The sequence below is a fragment of the Lygodium microphyllum genome, unplaced genomic scaffold (assembly GCF_053477565.2).
Source record: "Lygodium microphyllum isolate KBCC unplaced genomic scaffold, Lygodium_microphyllum_v1.1.10 scaffold_88, whole genome shotgun sequence".
NCBI lineage: Eukaryota > Viridiplantae > Streptophyta > Polypodiopsida > Schizaeales > Lygodiaceae > Lygodium > Lygodium microphyllum.
Window position 1 is genome coordinate 126275 of NW_028229571.1, and position 11786 is coordinate 138060.

Consider the following 11786-nt stretch of genomic DNA (forward strand, 5'->3'; position numbering starts at 1 on the left):
ACCTTTGTGTGAATGCCTTGAGGATGCCTCAATAGGCTGGGAGGAAGCTCGAGAAGACGGGGAGTGATAGGAGCTCAAGGGAGTCGGCCATGGCTGTCGGAATGGAGACCCAATGCAAGTAGGGAGTCGATGGGAAGCTAAGAATGCTACGAGCCAAGCTCAAGAGTCGGGAAGCCGAGCTCTGACACCAGTTGAAAGGTGAGAAGGATCGAAGCTTGTACGTGAGAGCTATGGCGGGAGAGCAAGAACAAGAAAGAGAGAGACAAGAAATGGGAACCCCAACAACCACAATGTGTGGCCAGGCCTTCATTTATTCAAACTGTCACTAAAAGAATAAAGAATAAGTGACTGTGACTAGCGCTTGCCACCTGCAATGTGCAGTGGCAGGTACTGTCAGTGTAGTAATACACGGGCGGCTAGGCGGAGGCGCCTTTACCTCCAACAAAGATTGTCTAGCATGACATTGATTACACTTAGGTTAGCTTCTAAGTAGATACATACAATTTTTTATCCATGCATCACAATATATCCTAAGATGTTCTAGAATACTCAAGCATGGTAGGAATTAGCTCTTCATCCAGACACAAACACAGATTGCATATTAAAATAGTCATGAAAAGCTGCACAAGCTCCCAATCCCCAACACAATGTGTAATTCATTAAACAAACTAAGTTTCCATGTCGACACATCATGATTGTAGATATTTGCAAGGTTCTCAGCAGTCATAATCAATTATTAACCACAATACATTTTTTAGTAGTACAAAGTTAAAATGGTAGTTGATCGCATGCATATATTATCTCCAAGATCTAGCTCTTAGAGAATGACAGATGATGAGGATATGATAATCATCACTAATTCTGTTGATCTTCTACATGAGGTGTAGGCCCAATTCATGAATCTCTATAGTAAATATGTATCACCTACAAAACAACAAGTTCAAGTATAAATATATGTATAAACACGATTAAAAACACATTCATAAATATGTGTCCGATCACTATGTCTCTACTTCCATTGGATTGTGGTGTAATATGTAGGCCCATGCGTATAATGCAATACAGAGTATTTTTTGGTCAATCTTATTGCTTATTCATATTGGAATTATACACTTTAGTGTGATAGTTTGGATTACTGATTAAAGTCTATATACCCTCTATATCATGTGCTTGAAGGCTTATTTGTAACTATTCGTATTTGTGATTTTTTTCTTAGATAAAAAACCCTTTTATATTCAATATGTAAATTACTCCTTAATAACCCTCTCCCACTCCTCACTCCCCCCTCCCCCCCTACCCAAGAGTATGAGGCATATTATGTTATTTCTTATGATGGTTAGGTTCTTTATAATGTGTCTCTTATAAGGAATAATGTAAAACATGTACAAGGATGCGTAAGAAACTAGGGAATGGTTCGTTGTATCATGATAGCTCTAGTCTAAACTCAGTTGTAATTTTTGCAAGTAGCACCTTTGTGGAACTTGTCTTTAAGAGAAAACCACATCTATACTTGCATTGATATGTGCATCTCTATTTTCATTCAATTTGTAAGGGGAACAAGCTAGTAGACATGGGTCTTTATACATGCATATAAATACATACATAAATACATCTATGATTTTTCTTTATATTTCACAAGACTCATCTATTAGCACATCAATAGGCATATTTCTTATAGATTTTGGAGAAAAGTTTTACATCAATCAAAAGGCTACTAGGGGATGCTTGATATCTTCAAGTTAAAGGACCTAGCTATATTTATTGAGAAACTTCTGTGCATCGTTCTACCTTGAGTTTATCTTCCCAAACCCTTTTGAGACTACCCAAAATCTTTTCCTTTTATCGTATACTAGTACCCTATGGTAGTATACATTTTAGCTAGCCAATGTCGAAGTAGATTGTCTATCCATGTATTCTCTTAGTGGATTCTCTTGTGTTAGAAGACAGGCATAGGAACCCACTATAAGCAAGGGAGTATAAGGGCAGATGAGTGTGAATAGCCCTAGGGGCAGGGGAAACCCTAACCCTAGCTTGACAGAGGCTATATAAACAGCCTATGGGTCACTATCAAGTGTGGGAGAGTGTACCCAAGTTATACTCTAAGAAACTTAGTAAGCAAGATTTTGTTCTTGTACTTTGAGCTCTCTTCTCCCTCTTGTGCACACATTCCAATGCTGCAACTCTGGTTTGCAACATGGTATCAGAGCCTCCTCTGATCCCCTCAGCTTCCTATACCCTCAGCTACCACTAAGTGCACATAAGCTATCATCTCCTTCATCTTATCCTTCTTTCCTCCGTAGCTGCTTGCAACTTACCTCCATTGGAGGACTTGGGGAGGACAAAGGAGGCCATATTAGCTCATGCTTTCCTCTGGATATCTCTTCCCCACATCACGACGCAACTCCTTGTCAGGTCTACCCCCAACATATCCACGACTGAGCCCGGCATTGCGTGGTTTCCAAAACAGGTGCAGTTTTCTGAGAGCGCGAAATCCGTACTACTGTGCACATAGCAGGCAACACAATCCCAGCAACCATCTTGGGGCTTTGATAGCCCCCCTAGTGGGCTATCCTCATCTACAAGCGTTCTCGGAAATTTGCCCTACAGAGAGAGATCTCTGACAAACCCTAATTGTGTATCCTGTGGAATCCATAGCTAGCAAGCTCTAAGCTTGACATTTTGTCATTTTTTTCACTCTGAGCTTCATTAATAGTGATTCTAATCACTGAAGCATATTCTCTGAAGCTTATTCTAGATTCAAAAGCTCTTGGGCATGCTCAATGGACATCACTAAGTGCATTGAGAAGCCAAATTCCAATCGGGTTTCATTCAAGCATTTCACTAAGCTTGACATTAGTGTTTCTAAACACTAATCATTAATCATCTAATCATTTGCTTGCTGGGTATTGACTAAAATCTAGTGAGTTTTGTTATTCCTCTTTGTATATTGTTAAAAGGTTATGTGTACAATTATAAACACATAAACCATCATACACTAGAAGTGTATTGCATATCGTGAGTGACTTTATTTCAAGTACATTGGTCAATGAAATCAAAAGGATGAGTGTCATTGTACTCTCCTCGGAATCATCAGCAACAAGCATTGAGATCATAGACCAACCTTGTCCAACAACAGCTTTATCCACTAAGCCATACCACAAGGAGGAGCCTGAAGTCTAGTCTAGGTTTACTTCATTAAAACCTAAAAAGACTATTAAACCTCGGAAGAAGTTTGCACATAAGAAAGGACCACCATAGTCATACTTTGAAATATTACATTTATATGATTTTCATTAGCCTTTCTCTTCATTGCAACTTTGATTTCAAATTGTCTGATTTGCTTCCACATTCAGTGGAAAATTTGTATGGGACTAGACACTGCCCTTGTCCTAACAAGTGGTAAGACCTTCCCAATGACCACAACATATGCTGATGTCCGTCCTCAAATTCGAAAGTTTGATGGCAAAGATTTCCACCCATGGCAGGTACTTATAAAATACAAAATGATGTAGAGAGGGTATTGGCCTCTCATTCAAGGCGCAGTAGAGCTGTAAAATCTGCAAATCTGGTTGATATAGAGGATGACCAACGTGCTCAAGCAATCATAATGTTACACTTAGATGAATCCCTGATTCATCATGTTGATCAACTAAACACTGCTAAAGAAAAATGGGATGAGCTTCAAAAGCTCTATGGAGCCACCGGTAAAAATACTAAAATATTTCTTAAAATTGAATTCTTTAGCTTGGAATATCAATCAAGAGAAGATTTGGGAAAATTCGTCTCTCATATGAAGGGACTTATGGCACAACTTGCCTCTGTACAAGCTCTAATACATGAAGAAGATGCTATTGCTATTCTCCTAAAAGTTGTAAAACAGGCGTTTCCTACTCTTGTAACCACTCTCACCAACATTCCAGATCCTACATTGGCAAGTACCATTCAACCCTGTTTGGATGAAGAAAAGAGGAACAACCAAGAAAGCAGCAATAGTCAGGCATCTTCAACTTCCCGTGATCAAGTATTGGTACATACAGCTCTCGCTAGCTATTCTTTCTGTAAGAAAAAAGGACATATTGTAAACAACTGTTGGAAGAAGTATCCCGAGAAGATGAAATGTAACAAATGCAAGAAGGTAGGGCATATCACTAGTAAATGGCCCAACACTCCTGATATACCCAAAGAATTGGTGGCCAACTATGCCTCCAATCCATCTGAAGATCGACTGCTTTGACTCTTTAAATCATCTGCCTAAAACACTCTTGTAAGCTTGATTTATAAAGGCATCTTGAGAAGGGGGGGAACATCGTACATGCTTGTAATCCAATGCCACCCTGGCATTGAGAGGGGGTGTTAGAAGATAGGCATAGGAACGCACTATAAGCAAGGGAGTATAAGGACAGATGAGTGTGAATAGCCCTAGGGGCAGGGGAAACCCTAACCCTAGCTTGGCAAAGGCCATATAAATAGCCTATGGGTCACTATCAAGTGTGGGAGAGTGTACCCAAGTTGTACTCTAAGCAACTTAGTAAGCATGATTTTTTTCTTGAACTTTGAGCTCTCTTCTCCCTCTTGTGTACACATTCCAATGCTGCAACTCTGGTTTGCAACATCTTGTAGGTGAGATCGAAGAGGAGTCTCTCAGCCTTATCCTAATTGGGTTCCTCAGCAGACAAGCCACTTCATTGAAGCTCCGAAGCTATCACATTTAAAGCCAATCACATGCCAGTGATGTCCATCACCATTGTACCACAAGTACTTCCTAAAAGATATCTCTTGCACATTTGAGGATGAAGTGTGAATCCGAAATATTGAACAACAAAAAATAGTAGAGTCGAAATTCACATGCTGAGCCAACATAGAGTTAAGCACTAGGTTCCCATTACTAGAGAGGACCTCATTTGATTTCTAGATCTTAGCAATGATCCTTCATCCACTGAAATCTATAGCTCTAAATTTAACTCGTGCCAAGAGGTAAGCCCAAGTGTAATGAAACTAGATCTCACTCTTCTATATCTCTTGCACATTTGAGGATGAAGTGTGAATCCGCATACAATAGTTTTGCACTGGGACATAGTCATATGTCCAATGTACGAGGATAATACTATGCCAAAAAAGATAACATTGCAAACTGTGTTCATTCTATTAGAACGAATGCATCCTTCACTGATTGAAGATTTCTTACAAGTTGGAAGTCCTTTGGAGTTACAGTGATGCCCTTCGCATGTATTGCACAACGTTGAGCATCAACATGCACTTTGTTTCTTTCAATGTCCTCTAAAATGCATTTTAAGCAAGAACTTGTGCAAGGAACAATGCACTTTATGCAGGAATTCTTGCAAGTTTTGTTTGGTAAATTATGATGCGATTATCTAATCAATTTCACCTATTGTGATGCCATCTTACAATGGAAATTATCTTGCTCGTTACATCTTGTGAGGGTAGCTTGATGAAGGTGGATTAGGTTAAGAAGAGGGTGCATCTGAGTTAGTAGACGCTCCGAGGGGCTGAACATGATATGGGGCTTTGACGGAAGCTTATTTGCAACTACCTTAGACCTAGCTATCTTTACTGCACAAGACATGTGAGAACTCAATGAATAAGATAGAAAGTGAAACCCCCTTTTATAACCCTAAACTGCGAGACTCATTCACATAGATGCACACTCTCTCTTTCTCTCTTAAACTATGAATTGCATTCACACTAACTCACATTGTTCATCTTACTATCTTAGCTCTCTTCAAACCCATGCACCAATAGATACGCTTTAGACACGCATATACACGCATGAATACAAGCACATAGGAAAACCAAAATTGTTGTTTATTTAATTTCTTTTGTGCGTCTACAAGCGCGTTGTCGTATTGCTGCGCATTCGAGGTGTGAAAAACCACCCAAAAGTTGTGCGTGTGATTTGATACTTTGTACATACTTAGTTGTTGTGTTTACATTTATTTTTTGCGTATGAGTATAGTGGGGAGGAGTTGGAGGCATAGTGGTGAACATGATGAGATGCTTTCAGCCTATGTTGAGCAAGGTTGAGTGGAAAGCACAACTGATGCTGGTGAACATGTTACACGTATTCGTTTAGGACTTTGTCTTCTCCTTCTCTAGCTACATCAAAAATACCTAATGATATCAAACCTCCACATCCAGGAGTTGGAAAGAAGGAGGCCAAGCATTGAAACGTGCTATGAGAAGCATGGAGTTGTCACTGCTACAGTGTGTGCTTGTTTTGGGTTACAATGTGTTGTTTACATGGGCGCCAAAGATATGGAATGACAGGCTCTTAATGTATTCAGAATGAGACTCCTTGGAGCTGAGGTACGTGCTGTCCAGTCTGGTACAGGTACATTGAAAGATGCGACATCAGAAGCAATAAGAGACTGGGTTACAAATGTAGAGACTACACACTATATTTTAGGGTCCGTAGCTGGACCTCACCCTTATTCAATGCTGGTGAGAGATTTTCACGCCATTATTGGCAAAGAGACTCGATGACAGTGTCGCTAATTAGGGGATTCAAAAGCTAAGGAGGGAGGGAAAAGCAGGCGTGTGGGACGAAAAGGAAGGAAGGCGATGCTAATTGGGGAGAAGGGAAGGAAACGCAGAGAAATAGGCATTCGAGGATCTAGGAGGGGAGAGAAGAGAGCTTTTTCTCAATCTAATTTTGTGGATGAATCGCACAAAGCATTAACGGAGTTTGATCAAACTGATAAGGACAATGGCACCCTGCACGTGTTTCCTTTACTGTGGCCAGGGCTGGACAGAATGGTTATCACCACCGCACCGAGATGAATAAGAAGGTTTTACAAAATTGGGAAGTCTAGGGAAAAAGAGGCTTTTCTAGGAAAAGGGGGATGGCTGTCTTTGGCAGAGGAGGACGACGAACTTCTACTGGGAGGACAGAGATTTTTTCGCCCCTATCTGGAATCGAGATGGGAAAAAGCCGACGCTGATAGTATGTATCAATGACGGCCAGCATTCACAAGGTACCCTCGGACGAGGAAGAGCGCAGTCGTGAATAAACTTGGAGTGGCCGAGTGGCTAAAATTAGCTCCAACATGGTCGTCTAATCTTGGAGGGGCTTGTCAAGCGTGTGGAGGGGAGGCGCACCTAGGTCCAGTCTATGGAGGAGGAATTTCAGAAGACGGAGACTGAAGACGGCGGATCGAATAGCAATTATGGCAGATCGAATTGCAGCTGTGACGAGAGAGCCTATAATTTTCTTCTTTCAGTCGAGCCACAGAAAAGGTGTGACGTTCACAACGAGTTGGATGCGGATCAAACTTATGAATGAAGAGATAAATTATGCAGTTGAATTAAGAACCAAATGCTTCTGGGGAATTGAAGACGATTAGTTGGGGTGAACTCTGCATTTAGAACAGAGGTGGACGAAAAGTGGAAGGAACGAAGGTGATGCGGCAGAAGAAGCTTTGCATCTTCAATGAAGACAACAGGAAAAACAGGGGGAAGAGAATCCTGAATGCTCTGGGTGAGTTCTTTTTCTGGATAGCAGCTCCTTTGCAAAGCCAGAATTCCTTTTAGATGCAACAACCCGACTTCGCAAGAACTGGAATTATGTCCACATGAACTATTTGCTCTTTCTGATAGCTCGAGTTGAATTCATCCTGATCACGCATTCTCTCTCTCTGCTTATGTTAAGCGGACTTCTGAGAGCCTGGCTTTTCTTGTATCTGTATCGGACAGAGCAGCTGGTCCTCTTCAATAGGCTTTTCAGTGAACGGGAGGTTTTTGCAATGATGGTGGTGTTGACATATTTCTGACCAATGTTGAGTCTCTCCTCATTTCAGCTGCTATGATTGGGCTGCTGCTGGTTGCAGTACATGGGCTTTCAAAGTTCCGGATGATCTTTTCCTTGATGATCAGGATTCAAGTGGTGGATTTCTGTCATTCCTTGGAGGTGCTGATCTTTTAACCTAATGAAATGTCCTGAATCCGCCTTGTTAAAAGACACTACACAGCTACTCCAGTGCTGGCACAAACTTATCTCCATCGTTATTTGGAGTGCAAATATTGATTGGGCCCAATTGAACAGACTGTTTTTTAGCCTTGGTGTTGAAGTTGATCGACTAGTTGGATACTGACAAGCCAGCTGAAAAGAATACAGTGGTAATTGGAACTAGAAGAAGATTGATGTCTACCAGGCTTTGAGGAAACGACACGATCTAGATACAAAATGCTTCCTAATACAATCTGCAATGCTGATGGTCCGTACTATCACACCAAATACATCTCCGATCTCTCCTAGGTGCACTAGGAGCACTCCTAGGTGTAGTAGGAGCACTAGAAGAAGTAGTAGGCGCAGTCGAAGCAAACTGCTCTTTCAACTTTCCCACCAACTCCGCTTTGACTGACTCCAGTGTCAAATCTGTTAAGCCTCTTCTACAACTCCAGTTGCGTCTACTTCAGCTCCATCAATGACTGCTGCGTCAAGTACTTCAACAGATGATCTAAAGAAGATTTTGCAGAATATGTCCATGTATATGCAGCTCCAAAATCAGCAGACACAATTGTATATGCAGCAGCAGCAACAATTGCATCAACAACAGTTGTCTCAGCAAAGGCAACTCTATTCGGAGCAGGAGAATGCAAACAGTGCGACTAAGGCTATTGAAGCAGTTGAGAATGAGAAGAAGGTATTTGACGGGCATAATGTTTCAGCATATTTGAAGACATATGAGATCAAGATGGGGTTTTTTGGAGTTCCTGCTGGATTTATGAGTAAGTACTTCCTTCGTCTTGTCACACCCGCTTTGAGGACAAAAGTGACTGATCTTTTTATTCAAAATACACATTGGCAAGATTTTAAGAAGGCCCTGAAAGAAGAATACTTCCTTGAGGACTTTGGTATGGTGACTCGGCGGTCATTCCGAGAGTGGGTCTACATGCCAAACAAAGGTCTAGCTGCTTCGGAGTTGATTCGAGAATTTGAGGAGAGGTATAGTCAGCTTGATGCCATTAAACAAAGAGCATTGGATGTTGAGAAAGTTGAGCTTTTCTTGCAAGCTGCAGATCCTGCTCTTCAAGAAGAATTGGGTGAGCTTCTTGAGGATCGCACGAAGCCTATGGGCGTTAAAATGGATTGGCAGGATGCTTAGGATGCAGTCTCGACTTTGACCAAGAGGAGGATATGGAAGACTCGCCTACAGAATGGTTCCATGACACCTACACCATCATCTGCTCCTATGCCTACTTCTATCCCTGTTATTTCTTCTCCTCCTCAGCCAGTTTCTTGGCCTATGCCAGTGCCTACTGTTTCCACTCCACCTATTCCTCCTGTTCCACGACCGATGCCTACACCTTCTGCTCCAAAACCATCCGCTCCATCGGTGCCTACTTCTCTTGATGACATAATCAAAGGCACAACAGATTTGACACTGGAGTCAGTCAAAGCGGAGTTGGTGGGAAAGTTGAAAGAGCAGTTTGCTTCGACTGCGCCTACTACTTCTTCTAGTGCTCCTACTACACCTAGGAGTGCTCCTAGTGCACCTAGGAGAGATCGGAGATGTATTTGGTGTGATAGTACGGACCATCAGCATTGCAAGGATTGTGAATCTTTTCAGGATGCAAGAAGGAAGAATTTGGTATATTGGGGGCAAGATGGCAAGATTTGGTTGACTGAGACAGGAGCTCCACTTGCTACCAACTTTGGTAAAGGTGGAATGAAGAAGTTAGTGGATGACATAGCTGCGCGTACTTCTTATGTGACAGCTAGAGGTGATGCTTCTGCATATGGAGTCCAGATTGAGAAGGGATCAAAGACTCAGTCAGCGCTATGGACTTATGCTATGGAGATTGCAAACAAGGGGAAAATTCAGCAAACTGTTTTGACTAGTGCAGGCTCTAGCATCAGATCAGAGACAGGTTGGGACTCGCCTGTTGACAGGTACTCTATTTATGCTTATTTGGCTAAGTCTCATGGTGCAGATGTACTTGTTGAGGAGAAGCGTAAGAGGGATGAAGAAAATCCAAGTGCAGCTAAGAAGACTAGAGGGGGTGAGTTTGTTACTCCACCTACTGCAGGATCGTCTTCAAGACCAGGGCCAGATCGACAGATGGAAGATGCTCAAAAGAGAGAAAAGAGGCAAGAGCCTAGAGAGAGAAAGCAGCCAGGGTTTAGATTGATGTCCGATATTGAGACATCTACAGACATGAGGAAAATCTTTAATGATAAGATACTTGGCAGTGAGGTGACTTTCACTATTTCTGAGATTTTGGGCATCTCGAAAAGAGAGCTTCAGGATCAGTTTCAGGAGGTTTTGAAGAGGAAAAGACATGCATTGTCTACCACTGATACACAGGGAGTTTTGATTGGGGAGTTGGATGAGGATGAGGATGAGGTTATGGTTGAAAATGCTTCTGTTTTTCCGCAGGTAGAAAAGAGGGTTCAGCCTATGCATTATGTTGAAATTGATGAGCCTATTTTGATATCGCGTAGTCACTTTTCGCGGAGCCATTGGGCTAGGGCAACTACAGAGACGATGGTAAAGATTGGAGAGAAACAGGTGCCTTATGTTGCATTGGTGGATCATGGTTCAGAGATTAATCTCATAGTTCATGGAGTTTATGAGAGTAACAGATGGCCTATGGATGTAGAGCATGGGTGGCGTATGAGAGCCGCCAATAACACTGCAGGTGATTTGTATGCTGCCTGTCCTAGTGTCAGGGTTTCTATTGGTGATGTAGAGGAGGATTTTCATTTCTTTGTGCAGGATTCATGCTCTTATCCCATAATTCTTGGACAGCCATTCATCACAGAGATGCGCATAGAAACAAAGGTCATGGATGATGGATCTGCTTATGCACGGATTCGCAGTAAAGATGGTATGAGAGCAGTTCAGTTTATGACTGTATGTGTGAACCATGTTAGAAACAGGGATACTCTCAGAGATGCACCTTTGCCCACTGTGAGGGATTCGGGTTTTCATTAGGTACCGCCGTTTCGCGAGACGACGGTGGTACAGAGCAGAGGAGATTGGAGTTCTCGCCTCCTGGCAGCAGTGTTTTCTCCTCCGGTTTTGTTGGGATTTCAGCAAACAGTTCGATGAGTTATCAGAAGACTTCTAGGTTGCCTAGAGCTGCCAGGCAGTATATATGCAGGAAGGAGAAAAATTTGAAAAATGCAGGAATTTTGGAGGATGATGAGCACATAGATGGGATGTATGACAGTGTGATTTGTGCAGATACGATGACAGAGATGGGAGATATGCTGAAAACTGATATGCAGAATTGTCACAGTAATGTATTAGTGTAGTCCCTGGACATGTTTCATGAAATTGCAGATTTTGTATCACAGATTGAGTCAGAGGCTAAGGTAACTCAGCAAAGAGTGTTGAGTGCTGAAGAAATTCAGCAAACAGAGTTTCCAGCTGGTTATGATCATCTTTCAGAGAGACAGAGGGCTGAAAACTTTCAGCCAACAGAGTTTACTGCTGAAATATTTCAGCATCCAGAGTTTGGGGCTGTTCCTATGCAGTCCATAGAGCAGAGGGCTGAGGATATTCAGCCATTGGTGTGTAGAATTGCTGATTTACAGCAAGATTTATGTAATGCAGAAGAGCATAATGAAGCCAGGGTTGACACGAAATACAAAACTGTGGATAAGAAGGTGAAGCCGGTTGCTGTACCGCTTCCACCTGACAGTGATCAGCAAATAGAGAGGGCTGCTAAACAGCAAATTTTGAGGAATCCGGAGCATATTGGTCATAAATTTTCAGCAGAGACTCTTGTTGAATTGAAAATTGGAAATGGTGATTTCTTGC

General features: G+C 42.0%; 1 pseudogene; it reads left to right on the forward strand.

The window, feature by feature from the left end:
* Positions 1-6303: 6303 nt before the first annotated feature.
* Positions 6304-7944, forward strand: LOC148008676 (PRA1 family protein B4 pseudogene; annotated as a pseudogene).
* The last annotated feature ends 3842 nt before the right edge of the window (positions 7945-11786 follow it).